This window comes from Lolium rigidum, chromosome 6 (assembly GCF_022539505.1).
Source record: "Lolium rigidum isolate FL_2022 chromosome 6, APGP_CSIRO_Lrig_0.1, whole genome shotgun sequence".
In the NCBI taxonomy this organism is placed as follows: domain Eukaryota; kingdom Viridiplantae; phylum Streptophyta; class Magnoliopsida; order Poales; family Poaceae; genus Lolium; species Lolium rigidum.
Window position 1 is genome coordinate 317,779,569 of NC_061513.1, and position 19,507 is coordinate 317,799,075.

At 45.4% G+C, this 19,507-nt stretch overlaps 2 pseudogenes; both read right to left on the minus strand.

The window, feature by feature from the left end:
• Window positions 1-208: 208 nt before the first annotated feature.
• LOC124664659 lies at window positions 209-6,529 on the minus strand (annotated as a pseudogene).
• Window positions 6,530-10,462: 3,933 nt separating this feature from the next.
• LOC124664661 lies at window positions 10,463-18,017 on the minus strand (annotated as a pseudogene).
• Window positions 18,018-19,507: the final 1,490 nt, after the last annotated feature.

The window sequence follows — 19,507 nt, forward strand, 5'->3', positions numbered from 1 at the left end:
AAATTTTGACAAATCTAACACAATTTTGGTGGGCCGGAGGGAGTACTACATTTGTGACTTGGTTTTCAGTCTCTTCCGTGCATAAACACAGAGGTCCCCCTATGCCCTGAACATCTCCAGTCAATACAAATCACTCTTTGGGAACAGACTCTGAAGCCATGAAGTCATGCCTCACACAGATGTTCAAGCAGTCTTAATCGCCGAGCTATCAGGTAAACCGTAGTGGCCGGAAATGCCTCTCGTGTCCTTGATGCCGTCCTTGAAGCAGGGCAAGGCCCATGGTGATGGTGTTCACGGCCATGGTCGGCGCATCCTGCTTGGCTTGCACGCCGTGCATCTCCAGACCTTGGGCAGCAGCAGTTGGCAGTTGCAGCTGGCACGGGAGCCTCGGGGGCCACATCTGTCTGACGGCAACATCGAGGGTGCCGTCAGTGCCACTTTTGATGTGCGATATACATTGTCTAACTCAACAAGCTCTAGCGAATGCTCTGCAAAGTAAATAACGACAATTCTTTGATTAGCCGGTAGTACAAAAGAATTCCCAGTAGATGTACTCTAGAAACCAGATAAAGTCGTCCTTTTTCTACTGCTCTAGTTTTCAAAGCAAAGTGGTGTTTAACAAAAGGAAAATTGCATGGCAAAATAGATTAAGATGTAGACATTTCTGCATGAAAGAACCCTCTGTAAGAAATGTATGAAAGAATAAATCGTAATATATAAGAAAAGGGGAAGAGTACGTAAAAATAAAATAAGATTAGTACTACAGAGAGCCAGCTTTGGTAGGACATGTACCCTGTCTTTTATGTGAGCCAGCTTCATCATGTTCTCCTCTAATTCACACCACAGCTTTAGGTCAGGGCAATGAAAAATATCTAGTGTTTGGAGGTTGGTGAGTTGTTCCATGCCCTCAGGCAAACTCTTGATGCCTGTACAATCCCAGATTTGAAGAGTCACCAGAGAGCTGGGCAGGAGACATACCCTTTCACCCAAGTGATTTAATTTATGGCAGGCACTAATCTCTAGTATCTGGAGATGGGTGAGTTGCTGTGGCAAAGAAGACAAGACAACACAACCCCACAGGAAAAGTTTTTTGAGGGAGGTTAATTCTCCCAACCATTGCGGCAGTGATGCCATGCTGCTGCAACTCCGCAGTTGTAGCTCTGTGAGTTGCCAGTTGTTCTCGTTCAGCCATTTTGGCAGCTCTTCCAAGTATTCGTCTTCTAGTGTTAGAGTCTTCAGAGAGGAGAGATGTTGGATGACCTCTGGTGAGCCGGTCAGATCGACTGAGCTTTTAATATGCAAATCAGTGAGGCCAGGGAAGTGCTGAAGCAAGCTCCACTGGTGCAGAGGTACCTTGATGTTTTCAACTGACAGCTCAGTAGTTACAGGAGAAAAGGAGGAGGTGGCATTGGTGTGTGGTCCAGTACACCCTTCCCATGATGATAGCACATTATCACTCTTTGATATCACCCACTTTCTAGCTTTAGGTGGAAGCGGTTTAATCCTTAACATGGGGCAATCATGAATTTCTAACAGTTCAAGCACGTGCTGCTCACCACTGGAGTGTGACGTGGTCCACTCTTCCAGGTTTGCCATGTCTCTGAGAACCAGACGCTCTAGGTTTGGCAGTTGGACCAGTGCTAGCCAGGCTGGAAAGCTGACACAGTTGTAACCACATATCTCCAGCGTATTCAATGTGCTCGGTGGAACCAGATTTTCCATCAAAATTTTGTGATCCACAAATCTCGCAGCCTCTCGAGTCCACTCCAGTTTCAAGTCCTCAAGTTTTTTCTTCCCCATCAAATTTATACGCTGGGCCTCTTCTACTGACTTCACATTTTCAAGTTCAGTCAACTTGAGCACCACAGGATCTATGTGTTGTAGCAGGACGAGGTTGCTGCTAGAGTGGCCATCACCAGGCTGCACCCCAAAGTATGGTAACGATATTGCACTGCTACCAACCTGAGGGGCTTTGGGGATTCTCAAACAACCATTTATATCAACAAACTTCAAACTATCCATTGTGCATATACTACCTGGTATCTTTTGAAGACCAATGCATTCCGCGAGGTTCAATGTATGCAGTTTTCTCAGGTTACAAATACTTTCAGGTATATTCCTCACCGAAAAATTATTAGACAAGTCCAAATGCTCCAGATTGGAAAGATTACTGCATATATAGTTGATGATACTGTCCATGGTATCTTTACCCACAAAAATCTGATCAGACACATTCAAATACCTGAGTTTGGTCATATTTTCTGGCAACAACTTGATATATGTACCCTGTAAATTCAAATGTTGCAGATTGGACAGACCAGCCAAAGCTTCATCTAGACAATAAATACTATGACAGCCTGATAGATCAAGATGCACCAAATTTTTTAGACTCCGAAATGACCTCGGCAACTCTAACATTTCCATACAACCTGATAAGTTTAAGTACTTGAGTTGAATGAATCTTCCCAAAGCTTCGGGGAGCTTTCGAAGATCACACTCCTCTGAAGATAAGTTCAGATACTCAAGTTTGTTCAAGGTGCCCAAAACTTCTGCTTCTTGGCAACTTTCAAGATATGAGCAGAATGATAAGTTCAAATACTCTAGTTTAGATAGGACGCCCAGAGCTTCTGGCATATCTCCAATTTTTTTGCAGTGAGATAAGTTCAAATATTTCAGTTTTGTGAGGCTGCCCAAGAACTCCGATACACCTCCAATACAAGAGCAATTTGACAAATCAAGATGCACTAATTCTTTTAGCCTCCCGAATGATTCAGGCAACTTTGCAATTTCTGAACAACCGGACAAATCAAGATATGCCAGACCTTCAATTTCTCCAATGGATTCTGGTAAAGCCAAGATTTTAGAAGACCCATGAAGGTTAAGGTACAATAACTTTGAGAGCGTGCTGATATCATTCGGAATGAGTGCATCTTGGACTCTTGGAGCATTAAGATACCTCAGCTGCTTCAATATACCAATAGAATCGGGCAACTTATGTATGATGCACTCGCTTAAGTCAAGGACGCGCAAGGACTTGGCAGATGAAAATGCAGTATGGTTAAGTTCAATTTTGTCACAGTCCATAAAACGGAGTGCCCTTATTTTGGATGACTCCAAGCCCAATGGCTTACTACAATCATCAAGCAATGCATAATGGTACCAGCTTCCCTCAGTGTTTCCGCCTTTGCCAACGACAAGAATCTCATCGTCCATGACTAATCTTGCTAAGTCATGTACCAGATCATGCATGGTCAACAATGTAATATCTTCATCATACAGTTTGATAGTCTGCAAGAAAATCATTTTACAGAGTCAGATTTTGGGGTTTCTTATATTTAAGACAATTTGTGAATTAATTTCATTATTGAATAGTAAATTCTACTTGTGCTTCTCTGCTGTTTCCCAAGTTTAGATTTTTCCCTAAACTGCAAAACTGTAAAATTAGATAAGTATGTGCTTAAGTGTCGCCAGCAAACATAATTCATTTCTCGGACAAGTGCAAAGCAGTTTTGGATGACGCGATGGTGTTTCTCAATGCATGGCAGTCAATTAAAATCATATTGAAAAAATTAGATAGTTCCAAAATTCTGAGTTCCTAAGAAACCAAAGAAGGAAAAGTAATCATACAATGAAACAAGTCTAGAAAACTCATAAATAATTTACGTAGACTAGAGAAAAATCATCTATGATAAATCAGAATTTCTTTCAAAATGTGAAGGCATAAAAAAGCAACACAAAGATTTATATGTCAGATTCGTAGTGCTAGACTGCTAGTTAAGCTTGTATGCAGAAGCCTTCGCTACGTCACCGTGAAAGAAAAATCTACATAGTTTGGACAGTTAAGAATCAAATTATATGTTTTATTATTCAGGAATAGTTAATGAATAAGAAATGTACTTTTCCTTGTAATATTATGTATTTTTCACGACCAGGAATAGACTTTGACTGGTAAAGTTTGTGAGGATTTCTTGCAAATTGCCAAGTTAGCACTACATGTTCCTTTTTTATTTTTGGAAATCAATAGGGTCATCCCAGAAAATATTCTCCACTACTACTTCATTTATATGTTTGTAAAAATGTAATAAATATACTCCCTCCGATCCATTTTACTTGTCACTCAAATGGATGTATCTACAATTATAATGTGTCTAGATACATCTATATTAGTGTCAAGTATTATGAATCGGACAGAGTAGTATTTTTTGTGGTAACTCTAGTTGTAACATGGATTCACGCTTGATGTTTTAAAAAGTGCTTTTTAAAATAATATTTAAAAAGAACAGTGTTTAACTTCTCGCACCTAGTATCATATAGTGACAAAAAGCACAAGGACCAAGCTCTATAAGAGAGGAGACTGTCTATGGAAATTTATACGTTAAATGTGGGTGCAGTTTAACTTCAGAATTCAGGGTGGAAATTCCCTACAGCTGGGCATTACCTTTTGCTACTAGCCATCACTACTTTTGGTACTATATGCTTTCGTTGCATCACAATGATTCAAAGAAAATAACAAAATTGTTCTATCACATAGGGAATGCATAAACTCACCGATGGTGACTTCAAATGTTCAAGGAAAGAGAATCCCAAAAGTTGACTAATGTATCTCTCACCAAGCTGCCAGGTAGAGAAACCAAGAGAAACCCATTGGCGAATAAGATCATCTTTAATTATCTTGTGACCTTTTGGAAATATTGCACAATAGGCAAAGCAGAGCTTCAAATATGAAGGCATGACACTATAGCTCAACTTCAGAGACGCAAGCACTTGTGAGGAAGATGTATCTTTCAAAGAAGATACATTCCATATATCACTGTCTCTAATTGATTTCCATTCACTAAACTTCATAGATTGCAGCATGTGTCCAAGTGATTTAGCTGCTAAAGCCACACCAGCACACTTCATTGCAATGACCTTCCCTATCTTCTCTAATTCTTCTTTATCGTCTCTAGATTCAAATACACTCTTTTGCTTTATTATAGACCAACAGATGTCATCAGTCAATGGTGCTAATTTGTATGGTTTGATGGTAGAGATTTTTTTTGCAATGTCCTCATCTCGTGTGGTTACAATAACAACCACATTACCGCCCTTCCCAACCCTAAGCATGTCCAGCGAGACTTTGCGAGATGAAATTCCCCACCCTCCCATAGGTCATCTAAAACAATCAGAATCTTCTTATCAGCGAGCAGCTTTTGAAGTGATTTATGTATCATCTCCATTCTAGTGTAGTCACTCTCCTTCCCTTTCTCTCGATAGTTGTGATATGATAGAGTTTCCAATTTTCTTCAGATCAAATGTCTGGGACACATAGACCCACACCTGAGAGTATTCTTTGAACTGAGTATTATTGTAAATCATTTTGGCCAAGGTTGTCTTGCCAAGGCCTCCAATGCCATATATAGAAAGGATTGTGATCTCTTTTGTTATGCTATCAAATAAAGAAGACAATATTTCCTCTTTCTCCTCAGTCCTCCCAACAATTTGTGTCTCCATGATTGACGATGTTTCCCGTATGTCGGTGACCTTCGGCTCATTGGCACTAGTGCCTTCTGTTAATCTGAAATTTTTGTGTTGGTCAGTTATCACCTCCAGATCCTCCCTCATCTTCTCCATCTTATTGGCCATTGTGATCTTGGGAACGGCTGTGATACAAGGGATCATAATTGCCAAATATTTTTTGAAGGAGAACTGCAAGAGAGTTTATTCGTTAGTACTGTGTGAAAGGGCAAGCAGTGTACAACTGCATTCAGCCCAATAGGAGATTAGGTTAAAACATTAAGAGCCACACCCTCTTGTTTCTATCAGAACAAATTTTGTTTAGTTTTGAAATATACATAACATATGTACTGTTACAAAAGTATAAGAAAAGTAGATTCAGAAATGAAAAGTCTTAAAAACTGAAACCTAAAACACATAAGGCCATGTGAAGATACATAAATTAACTTACTGCACAAAGTACGTGGGTACTAGTACAAACCTTTAATATTTTATTAGCTCCAGCAAGATTAGAAACCAAAACTACACGGATAAATCACAAAACTACATGGCGAGGAGAGTTTTTCTATAGAAAGAAGTGATGACCATGTCTTTAGTTTCAAGAGTAACCACGAAGTACAATGAACTGGGATTTCTGTACCGCACACATACCTTCCGTGGAGACGGCTGAGTGATTGGTTCTGTATCGGCCTCGAACTCATCAATCATGTCTGAGATGGCGTACATTGCGTCCTTGAGCCGCTTCAGCCACAGAAGTGTAGATTTATCCGTGACCGACCGCTTCCCGGCGTCCTCGAGCAAGGCGTCGACAGACTCCAGCGCCATTTTCATCTTCTTCAGCTCCTTGTCAAAGTTCTTGTGCAGCTTAATCTGACTACCGATGGCAGAACCAATCTGGTCACCCACCACCTTGAGGATGGCAGCGGCAAGCATTCCGCCGAGCCCCGCCATTGCCACCGCTGCTCAAGGTTGGGGGAGGGGACTGGGAGCAAGAGCGGTGAAGGTAGACGCTCCAGCTTCAGATCTGATCTAAGTAAAGCCTGGGTTCCCGACACTGTTCCAGGTCAACTCTACAGCAAGTCTTTGTTTTGCCGCGTATGACTGTGACATCCATTCACGCGAATTTTCTATTTTCTATGTTTATTAATTCTTGCAAACCAAAGAACACGCTTTCTTAGGGCCGTGGCCCCCCACGATATGTTATTGTACTCCATGTTTCTCCCGCACATGTACCAATCGAACTTCTATTCGATCAGGACTAGTGGCTACTAGTCGCTTTTTGTCTTCCCTTTCCCCCAAAATAGTGTTTCTAACATCTCCACTCGTTGGCCCTCTCCAAGCTCAATTCCGGCGAAATTTTGTCCGGATTGGAGGAAGATTTGGCGTGGGGAGGAGTAGTTTCCTAGCCGCGTGCCTAGGCGAAGACGACGATGCGAATTTGAAAAATGGAAACTTGACAAACTACGGCTAAAAATGGGCGAATATAGACTAAATTTAATGATATTTACTATATAACGGGCGGAGTTCATACATAGAGGCCGAATTCGACTATATTTCGAATTCGGCTAGGGGAATTCAACTGCTAATTTTAAAACACGGCGCTCTACATGCCGAAATGGCGGTAGAACATCGTGTAGTCGTCGTCGTCATCGACCTGCGGCGGCGCGGCCTGGCTGCTGCTGCCCTGGCCGGCGTCTCCCCACCGGCCGCTGGTGCGAGGCGGGGATGGCTTGTACCATTCGTCGTCCGAGGCCTCGAGGTCGACGAAGGGGATGGCGACGCCGGATGGAGGTGTCGTAGGACGGCGGTAGCGCGCGACGTCGTCGGCGGCGGTTGGAACGGCGCGGGCGGCGAGTTGGCGTGCAGCGGCCAGGTCCATCAGCCGCCGCTGCTGCTCCGCCTCCTCGCGCTCCCAGTCGCGCCTCGACCACTCCAGGGCGGCGTCCTCGGGGAGGGCGTTGTCGGCGGGCACAGGTCCTTGAGCGACCTGGCGATCGCCTCCGCCACGGCGGCGTCCTCCGCGCGCTTCGCCTCCTCCTCGGAGAGCCTGTTTGCGGCGGCGTTGGTGGCGGCCGCGGCATCCTCCTTCTTCGCCGCCTTCCTCTTCCGCCCACGCTGCGGGGAGGAGGGTTGGTCGCGGATGACGAGGGCGCCGCTGCTGCGCCCTCTGGTCGGCGGTGGAGACGCCGGCTCCTTCTTGACGCGCGCCGGCGTCGACGGAGACGTCGCCTCCTTCTTCACCGGCGCCAAGGATGGCCTCGGCGCCGATCCGGAAGACGACGAGCTGGCAGCCATGCGCCGTGGCTGCCAGACGTTTCCCCGCGGCGGCTCGCCGATGCCCTCGATGCGGGGGCATCGTGAGCACTGGAAGTTTCCGCCCTCGATGTGCGCGAGGACGTTCGCCAGCGTCCTTTCCGGCGCGCTCCACCAACGTCGGCGGCCCGCGGCGTTGTTGCGCGGAGGCGGAGGCGGCGGGCCGTCGTAGGCCGCCAGCTCCCGCTCCCACCGCCGGAGGAAGTAGGAGTTCCACCGCGTGTAGTTGTCGGGGTGGTGGCGCGGGTCGGCGCGCTCCTCGTCCGTCATGGTCATCCGCGCCTCCTCGATGGCGACGTCGAGGGCGTGGCCCCGAGGCGGCGGCGGGATTGGTACGCCGCCACGACTTAGCCGCCACCCACCGCCGGGAGGCCAAGTGTCCGGCGGGCAGGGGTACCCCACCTGGTGGAGGAGGTGCCCCTCCCACGCGTGGAGCGAGCGGCGGGGGAAGCCATTGTTGGCTGCGCCGTCGTCGTCGGAGAACGCCATCGGGAAAGTGGACGGAGAGTGGAGGGAGATGAGAGCAGGGGTACGCGTCGCGGCGAGCGGAGCGGCCTATATAGGCGCGGCTGGCGCGGGGGATTAATGCCGCGTGGAATGCGACGCGTCCGCGGCGAGCTGACCGGCGGCAGCCTTTACTGCGCGCGGAAGACGATGCGTGCGCGGAAGACGATGCGCGTGTCGCTGACCGGTCGGGGGCCACCTCCGCGGCGAAGACGAAACGAAAGCGCGGGAGAGATTTCTCGCCGTTTCGCGCGCTTTCGCTTCGTCCGGAGTCCCCGAGCGCTCCCCGGTAGGCCGGGGTTGGCGTGGGATCGCCGGATGGATGAAAACCCAAATCCGGGGAAAAACGAGAAACCGGGGGCGCAGCTGGGCCATTTTTCGCCGTCCGGATGTAAAAATGCCTCGCCGGAGCCTGTTCGGGGGGACGAGTGGAGATGCTCTAATCTATGCGCATGCGCAGTCCAAGTAATGAAATCTTTTGATGGAATCATAATCAGCATTGCTTATTGCACATCGATCTTGGCCACCAAACCAATGCACCATGTGGCTACAAGAAACGCACGCCATGGATGAAGATGTTGTTGCCAACGATGGCATAATCTTTTGATGGAATCATAATCAGCATTGCCTGATGTTTTCGAGCTTTTCTCGTCCTTCTTTGATGGCTCCATTGATCTCGCTCGTATTAACCGCGTTTTCATAGTCCTTCTACCCAAAGTCGACGCTGCCACTCACCCTTTCCAGTTCCGCTCCATTTCGCTCCAAAATTGTGTAATGAAGGCTATCACCAAGGTGCTTACAACTAGGTTGCAAACAGCTATCCAAACCCTTGTGGATGCTGACCAGACGGGTTTTCTATCTGGGCGCCGCATCTCGAAAAACATCGTCTATGCGGCTGACCTCCTCCGCTGTTGTCACTCTCGCAAAGCTCCGACCATTGTTTTCAAATCGATTTCCGCAGAGCGTTTGACTATGTCAACTGGGACAACATCCTCGTTATCCTTAGAGCCCGTGGCTTCGACGAGCGCTGGTGTCTTTGGATGGAGAGTATCCTCCGTTCGCGCCTCACTGCGATTCTCCTGAATGGCGTCCCTGGTGACTGGATTCGCTGTCGGAACGGCCTCCGCCAGGGTGATCCCCTCTCCCCGTATCTGTTCATCCTTGTGGCTGATGTGCTTCAGCGCCTGATCCGTCAGGTTTGGGCTCGCGGGTCCTTGTCCCACCCCCTCGTTCAGGATACCCCATGCCCCGTCTTGCAGTACGCGGATGACACTCTGATCCTTTGCAAAGCCTCCGCCAGCGCCACTGTGCTTGGGGACTTTGCTTCTGCAAGTGGCCTAGCTATCAACTTCCACAAATCTCGCTTCATCCCATGAACGTCCCAAACCCCGAGGCCGACGCCATGGCCACTACCCTCGGGTGTCCCATCTCCTCCTTTCCCCAGCCTTATCTTGGGCTCCCCTCTCACCCACCAAGCTCCCTACTTCGGTGTTCTCTCCCCTTCTTCTCTCCTTCGACCGCTGTCTCTCTGGTTGGCGCGCTCACTTGTTGTCCTCTGAGGGTAGGCTCGTTCTGTGTAATGCTGTGCTGAACAATCTTGCTACTTATTTTATGTGCTCGTACTTGCTACCCCTTCTATGATGTTCTAAAAGATAGTGATGCAGACAAGGATAAGTTAAGGAAGATCAATCAAATTTGTGATGAGCCAGATTTGTATTTTGGATGTATGTACTAAAAAAACAATTAGTTGTACTCCCTCCGCTGGGCCTTGATCTCGTCGTGCCAACAATCAGTCTCCAGCGCGGGCAGAATATTGATCCTGTTGACGGTCATCTTCCAGCCGCCGCTGCTTGGCAGGCGCATGTACGGAGGCACAGGATAACGCGCCCCGTAGAATGCCCATGCCTCGGTGATGGTGAGACTGCAGCGCCCGAATCCATTTGCGGCGATGTTGTGGCGTATGCTCGACATGGCTGAGATGTGGGAGGAGTGCGCGAATGGTGTGGAGTGGCCGAGAAGGCTGGTTCGTCTTTTATACAGTGGTGGCATGCGAAGCGGTTTGGGACAGTTGGTCGCAATTAACTCTAGCGTGGATGGCCACACAGGCCATGAGCGAAGCTACGCTTCGCTGCGCGGCTCGATGACAAAGCTACGCGGTCATTACACCGCTTGATTGGAGGTAGGTGACAGCGTAAAACCTCGCGTGCCTGTGTGTGGCTGTCGAGGTTGTCCTGCCACTGGCGACACGGCTTTTGGTTACATCCAGCGCCCGAGCAGTGTCCTGTGTGTAGCGGGAATTCGTTAGGACGCCGGACACCATATTAGCCTGGGTCGAATGGAAAAGAACATTAGAGCGCATGTCTAGATGTCAGATTTAGAGACGTTTTAGGTTTTACGGAACACGGCTATAGATGCTCTTAGACCATGGTATTTGGATCACACAAAATCGGAGTGTACAAAGTTTACAAAATGTAGGACGAACTGAGGCGAGACAAAAAACGGAGACCGTCGCTGCTGGATCTGCCGGCATTTCTTCTCCATCCGGCCAGCCAAGGACGGCATCAAACCGGCCGCGGCGCGAGAGGAGGTGCATCCCTACCTCGCGTCCTGAACTCCTAGCAGGTGTGCGGACCCGATGGAGGAAGTGGCGGAGGAACTCGTGGGTCAGAAGCGTACGCAGCGGCTGGAGATCTGAGTGGGGTTGGCGTGCGAGTTATGGATTTGTCGGGCGCCCTACCCTGTTTCGTGGCGCGAAACAGAGCAGCTGCTCAATGCTGCGCTCTTCCCTTTGCCCGGTGCCAGAATCTGGTGGCGAGTCGCTGTTCGTTCTCCACCCCCATTTGAGTTCGTCGGACCTGCAGCCGGCAACCGGCGTGTGGACTCTATGGACGACGACGGGAAGAACAACCGGCGTGTGCAACTGGCGAACTCAAGATCGCTCTGCAAGTTTCTTCTTCCTTCCACAACATACGAATGGGTTTCTGAAGGTTGATGATATTTTTGCAGAAATTGAATGACGAGTATACATATTTTGAGATTCAGTTTCCAGTTTGTTAGATAGCATATATGTTCTTTTTCTTTAATGGTGTTCTGTCAGGCTCGGACACTAGGTGAGGTAGAATAAGTCTAATGCCCGAGCCACAACAACAGTCTGATTCGGGCATGCTCATTTTCTGTTCCCCTACCCAAATGCACAAAACAGTAGTACACAGTCAAATAGATACTGTATCACCAGATCATCACAAGAAAGTACCATGCTCTGTAAGTAGCTGAGCCAGTGTTGCATGCATCTTAATCATCAGGACATGAAAGATGGATGACACAGATATTACAAATTGTTTGGTTACAAAAAGGAGCAAACTAACAGAGCCCCCAGAGTTGTCACCCTTTCATCACGTTGGCATTCATGCTTTCTTTTAATCGAACAAACTATGGTAGAAATTATATCCCTCCAGATTGCAAGCAAGAATCATAACTCCGCTTCTCGTGAGGGTCCTCCTTCAACTCAATGAATCCAAATCGTCCTGAACGAAACCTTGCAATGTAATTCATGTCCTAAATTTTGCAGCCTGCTGTGGGTATAACCTGTCTAGGTCACGGTCCTAGTAAATAAGCTGCAAAACGAATAATAACAATAATTTTATCAACTTGGGTTCTAGTTCATATGAATGATAAGCTATATACATAAGGCAAATGTTACATTCAGATAAGTAAAAAAGATGGTTCCAAGTGTGACACACTGGTACTGCAAACAAATCCCTAGGTTACTACTATGTTTATCATTCCATGGGTAGTGGCTACGACCAGTAGATGTACTCTAGAAACCAGAGAATTCATCTTTTTCTACCACTATATTTTGCAAAACGAGGTGGTGTTTAACAAAAGGAAAATAGCAAGGCAAAGTAGATGAATATGTAGGCATTTCTGCATGAAAGAACCCTCTGTAAGAAATGCAAGACAGAGTAAATTCTAATATAAGAAAAATAGAAAGAGTTGGTAAAAATAAAATAAGATTAGTACTAAAGAGAGCCAGCTTTGGTAGGACACATACGTTGTGTTTTATGTGAGCCAGCTTCATCATGTTCTCCTCTATTTCACACCACTGCTTTAGGTCAGGGCAATCATGAATAAATAGTTCGTGGAGGTTGGTGAGTTGTTCCATGCCCTCAGGCAAACACTTAATACCGTTACATCTCCCGATTCGAATATACTCGAGAGAGCTGGGCAGGAGACATACCCTTTCACCCAAGTGATTTAATTCAGGGCAGCCAATAATGAATAGTTTCTTGAGACAGGTGAATTGTTATATGCTTTCTGGCAAAGAAGACAAGACAGCACAGTCCCACAGTAAAAGTTCTTTGAGGGAGGTTAATTCTCCTAACCAGTGCAGCAGTGATTCCATGTTTTTGCAATCGACCAGTTCTAGCTTTGTGAGTTGCCGGTTGTTCTCGTTCAGCCATTTTGGCAGCTCTTCCAAGTATTTGTCTTCTAGTGTTAGAATCTTCAGAGAGGAGAGATGTTGGATGACCTCTGGTGAGCCGGTTAGATCGACTGAGCTTTTAATATGCAAATCAGTGAGGCCAGGGAAGTGCTGAAGCAACCTCCACTGATGCAGAGGTACGTTGCAGTTTTCAACCCACAACTTGGTAGTTACCTCAGAAAAAGAGGAGGTGGCATTGGTGTGTGGTCCAGTACATTCTCCCCATGATGATAACACATTATTACTGTTTGATATCACCCAGCTGGTAGATTTAGGAGGAAGCGGTTTCAACCTTAATAGGGGGCAATCATGAATTTGTAACTGTTCAAGCACGTGATCCTCACCACTGGAGTGTGGCATGGTCCACTCTTCCAGGTTTGCCATGTCTATGAGAACCAGCCACTCTAGGTTTGGCAGTTGGTCCAGTACTAGCCAGGCTGGAAAGCTGACACCGTTGTAACCACATATCTCCAACTTCGTCAATGTGCTTGGTGGCACCAGATTTTCCATCAAAATTTTGTGATCCACAAACCTCTCAGCATTTGGAGTCCACTTCAGTTTCAAGTACCCAAGTTTTTTCTTCCCTGTCAAATTTATACGTTGTGCCTCTTCTACGGACTTCACATTTTCAAGTTTAAATAGGTTGAGCTCCACAGGATCTATGTGTTGTAGCAGGACGAGGTTGCTACTAGAGTGGCCATCACCAGGCTGCACCGCAAAGTGTGGTAACGGTATTGCACTGCTACCAACCTCAGGGGCTATGGAGATTCCAATACAAGCATTCATATCAAGAAACTTCAAACTATCCATTGTGCGTATACTACCTGGCATCTTTTCAAGACAATAGCATGATGCGAGGTTCAATGTATGCAGTTTTCTCAGGTTACAAATACTTTCAGGTATACTCCTCATAGAATTACAAGATAAGTCCAAATGCTCCAGATTGGAAAGATTATTGCATATATAGTTGATGAGAGTGTTTATGGTACCTTCAGCCCCATAATTCATCCCAGACACCTTCAAATACCTGAGTTTGGTCACATTTTGTGGCAACAACATGATATGTGTAGCATGTAAATTCAAATGTTGCAGATTGGAAAGACCAGCCAAAGCTTCATCTAGACAACCAATACGATGGCAGTATGACAGATCAAGATGCAACAAAAATTTTAGACTCCGAAATGAGCTCGGCAATTCTGATATTCTGTGACAACCTGACAAGCTTAAGTACTTGAGTTGAATAAATGTGCCCAAAGCTTCGGGGAGCTTTCGAAGATCACACTGCCAGTAAGATGATAAGTTCAGATACTCAAGTTTGTTTAGGGTGCCCAAAACTTCTGCTTCTTGGCAACTTTCAATATATGAGCTGAATGATAAGTTCAGATACTCTAGTTTGGATAGGATGCCCATAGCTTCTGGCATCTCTCCAATATTATTGCAGCGAGACAAGTTCAAATATTCCAGTTTTGTGAGGCTGCCCAAGAACTCCGACATACCTGTAATACAAGAGCAATTTGACAAATCAAGATGCACTAATTCTTTTAGCCTCCCAAATGATTCTGGCAACTCTGCAATTTCTTTACAACCGGACAAATCAAGATATGCCAGACCTTCAATTTTTCCAATGGATTCTGGTAAAGCCAAGATTTTAGAAGACCCATGAAGGTTGAGGTACATTAACTTTGAGAGCGTGATGATATCATTCGGAATGACTGCATCTTGGACTCTAGGAGCATTAAGATACCTCAGCTGCTTCAGTACACCAATCGAATCTGGCAACTTATGTATGATGCACTCGCTTAAGTCGAGGACGCGCAAGGACTTGGCAGATGAAAATGCAGCATGGTGAAGTTTAATTTTGTCACAATCCATAAAACGGAGTGCCCTTATCTTGGATGACTCCAAGCCCAATGGCTTACTACAATCACCAAGCAATGCATAATGGTACCAACTTCCCTCAGTGTTTCCGCCTTTGCCAACGACAAGAATCTCATCGTCCATGACTAATCTTGCTAAGTCATGTACCAGATCATGCATGGTCAACAATGTAATATCTTCATCATACTGTTTGATAGTCTGCAAGAAAATCATTTTACAGAGTCAGATTTTGGGGTTTCTTATATTTAAGACAATTTGTGAATTAAATTCGTTATTGAATAGTAAATTCTACTTGTGCTTCTCTGCTGTGTCCCAAGTGTAGATTTTTTTCCCTAAACTGTAAAATTAGATAAGTATGTGCTTAAGTGTCGCCAGCAAACATAATTCATTTCTCGGACAAGTGCAAATCAGTTTTGGATGACGCGATGGTGTTTCTCAATGCATGGCAGTCAATTAACATCATATTGAAAAAATTAGATAGTTCCAAAATTCTGAGAAATCCTAAGAAACCAAAGAACGAAAAGTGATCATACGATGAAACAAGTCTAGAAAACTCATAAATAATTTACGTAGACTAGAGAAAAATCATCTATGATAAATCAGAATTTCTTTCAAAATGTGAAGGCATAAAAAAGCAACACAAAGATTTATATGTCAGATTCCTAGTGCTAGCCTGCTAGTTAGGCTTGTATGCAGAAGCCTTCGCTACGTCATCGTGAAAGAAAAATCTACATAGTTTGGACAATTAAAAATCAAATTATATGATTCATTATTCAAGAATAGTTATTGGATAAGAAATGTACCTTTCCTTGTAATATTATGTATTTTTCACGACCAGGAATAGGCTTTGACTGCTAAGGTTTGTGAGGATTTCTCCTAAATTGCCCAAGTTAGCACTACATGTTCCTTTTTTTTCTTTTGGAAATCAATAGGGTCATCCCAGAAAATATTGTCCACTACTACTTCATTTATATGTTTGTAAAATGTAATAAATATACTCCCTCCGATCCATTTTACTTGCCAGTAAAATGGATGTATCTACAATTATGATGTGTCTAGATACATCTATATTAGTGTCAAGTATTATGAATCGGACGGAGTAGTATTTTTTTTGGTAACTCTAGTTGTAACATGGACTCACGCTTGATGTTTAAAAAGGTGTTTTTTAAAATAATATTTAAAAAGAACAGTGTTTAACTTCTCCCACCTAGTATCATATAGTGACAAAAAGCACAAGGACCAAGCTCTATAAGAGAGGAGACTGTCTATGAAAATTTATATGTTAAATGTGGGTGCAGTTTAACTTCAGAATTCAGGGTGGAAATTCCCTACAGCTGGACATTACCTTTTGCTACTAGCCATCACTACTTTTGGTACTATATGCTTTCGTTGCATCACAATGATTGAATTTTTTTTTTGTTCCATCACATAGGGAATGCATAAACTCACCGATGGTGGCTTCAAATGTTCAAGGAAAGAGAATCCCAAAAGCTGACTAATGTATCTCTCACCAAGCTGCCAAGTAGAGAAACCAAGAGAAACCCATTGGCGAATAAGATCGTCTTTAATTATCTTGTGACCTTTTGGAAATATTGCACAATAGGCAAAGCAGAGCTTCAAATATGAAGGCATGACACTATAGCTCAACTTCAGAGACGCAAGCACTTGTGAGGAAGATGTATCTTTCAAAGAAGATACATTCCATATATCACTGTCTCTGACTGATTCCCATTCACCAAACTTCATAGAATGCAGGATGTGTCCAAGTGATTTAGCTGCTAAAGCCACACCAGCACACTTCATTGCAATGGCCTTCCCTATCTTCTGTAACTGTTCTTTATCATTTCTAGATTCAAATACACTCTTTTGCTTTATTATAGACCAACAGATGTCATCAGTCAATGGTGCTAATTTGTATGGTTTGATGGTAGAGATTTTCTTCGCAATGTCCTTATCGCGTGTGGTTACAATAACAACCACATTACCGCCCTTCCCAACCCTAAGCATGTCCACCAGACTTTGCAGATGAAATTCCTCACTCTCCCATAGGTCATCCAAAACAACCAGAATCTTCTTATCAACGAGCAGCTTTTGAAGTGATTTATGTATCATCTCCATTCCAGTGTACTCACTCTCCTTCTCTTTCTCTGATAGTTGTGATATGATAGAGTTTCCAATTTTTTTCAGATCAAATGTCTGGGACACATAGACCCACACCTGAGAGTATTCTTTGAACTGAGTATTATTGTAAATCATTTTGGCCAAGGTTGTCTTGCCAAGGCCTCCAATGCCATATATAGAAAGGATTGTGATCTCTTCTGTCATGCTATCAAACAAACAAGACAATATTTCCTCTTTCTCCTCAGTCCTCCCAACAATTTGTGTCTCCATGATTGACAACGTTTCCCGTATGTCGGTGACCTTCGGCTCATTGGCATTAGTGCCTTCTGTTAATCTGAAATTTTTGTGTTGTTCAGTTATCACCTCCAGATCCTCCCTCATCTTCTCCATCTCATTGTCCATTGTGATCTTGGGAACGGCTGTGATACAAGGGATCATAATTGCCAAATATTTTTTGAAGGAGAACTGCAAGAGAGTTTATTCGTCAGTACAGTGTGAAATGGCAAGCAGTGTACAACTGCATTCAGCCCAATAGGAGATTAGGTTAAAACATTAAGAGCCACACCCTCTTGCTTCTATCAGAACAAATTTTGTTTAGTTTTGAAATATACATAAAATATGCTACTGTTACAAAAGTATAAGAAAAGGAGATTCAGAAATAAAAAGTCTTAAAAACTGAAACCTAAAAAACATAAGGCCATGTGAAGATACATAAATTAACTTACTGCACAAAATACATGGGTACTAGTACAAACCTTTGATATTTAATTAGCTCCAGCAAGATTAGAAACCAAAACTACAGGGATAAATCACAAAACTACATGGCGAGGAGAGTTTTTCTATAGAAAGAAGTGATGACCATGTCTTTAGTTTCAAGAGTAACCACGAAGTACAATGAACTGGGATTTCTGTACCGCACACATACCTTCCGTGGAGACGGCTGAGTGATTGGTTGTGTATCGGCCTCGAAGTCATCAATCATGTACGAGATGGCGTACATGGCGTACTTGAGCCGCTTCAGCCACAGAAGCGTCGGTTCATCAGTGATGGACCGCCTCTCGGCGACCTTGAGCAAGGCCTCAACAGATTCCAGAGCCATTTTCATCTTCCTCAGATCCTTGTCGAAGTTCTTCTGCAGGGTGATCTGACCTCCGATGGCTGAACCAATCTGGTCGCTCACCACCTTCAGGATGGCAGCGGCAAGCATGCCACCGAGCTCCGCCATTACTGCGCAGCTTCTCAAGGTTGGGGGAGGTTGAGGGCGTAGAGAGCAAGAATGGTAAAGGTAGAGGCTTCAGCTAGAGATCGGATCTTATTGGAGCCAGGCAACGGCGATTTACACAAAAATAACCCAAAACTGAAAGAAAAGCACAGACTGACCCTCCGGCGAAACTATTTCACGGATCTAACCCTTTTGTGTGGCGCCCCTCCCACGGGCGCCACACATGCCCATGTGGCGCCCCTGCTGCCGGCGCCACTGTCCCAGCCGACGTGGCCCATCGACGCTGAGCTGGCTAGCCGATCCGACATGGCAGGACGTGTGGCGCCGCTCCCGCCGGCGCCACACTTTGAAAGTGTGACGCCCGTGGCAAGGGCGCCACACGTCCACTTAAGTTTGGCCGCGCGCGCCCAGCCTGCCCGACCCTTCTTCTTTCTTTCTCTTCTTCGTTCGGTCCAAGCCGGCTCTCTCTCTCTCCCTCCCTCTCCCCCCACCAAATCCACCACCAAATCGTCAGATCTGCCCGTGGAGATCATTCCCAACCCGTTCCTTGAGGTAATCTCCTCCGTTCCCCTTCTTTGCATCCATTGATTTTGTGTATTTGGTTGAATCTACATGTGAAACCCTAGATGTGGATTTGGTTGATTTGAGGGTGGAGATGGATTTGGTTGGATGTTAGGGTTGTTGAAGTAGGAGAAATGGTAGTGTGCTAGTTTGTATGGGTAGATTATGTTGATTATGGTAACTAATGAACACATGTATGTATGTGTTGTTCACATTATGCTAGGTGGATGGATAGAATTGTCCATGTTCATCATGTGGACAAGGATGCTTTCTTGAAGGGAAACATAGAGCCGGACCCGGAAGAGGTTGACTTGGTGTTTGACCTTAGCCCTAGCTTTGCGGAGGTGGTAGCACAAGTGAGGGTTGAGTTGAATTGGAATGAGCCAAATGATGGTGTTGAGCTAGAGGGAATGCATAATGTGGGGTTTGGAATGCACACTCGTTGGAAGATAATGCGTATCAACTCCGAGCAACGTTGGTCCATTTACAAGGAGACGGTGGCCGGGTCACAAGATAAGGCTTTGGAATTGTTTGCAACCAAGACGGTTGATGCTCGTATCGAGCTTGACCTTAACCGGCCCTCCTCCCCGTTCGAGAGAGGACTCCTCCACCCATGAGCCAAGAAGAGGCCACCCAATCTCCCATTGTCCAATCTCCCATTGCCCAACAACCTCCGTTGGATAATGAGTATGACGAGCATGACGATGGTGATGATGGTTTCGAGATGAATGGCAACAATATCGGTGATTTGGATAAATATTGGACGCAAGAGGAGATGGACCACTCCATTCCTTATTCCCGATGCTATGCGTCGGACTCGGATGATGATGGACCCGAAGAGGAGGTTGACGAGGATGGCTTCACGGCTAAGGAAGCCGAAAGAGCCGAGATCTTCAAGAAGGTAACCGGACGGGATATCCGGGTACCATTGT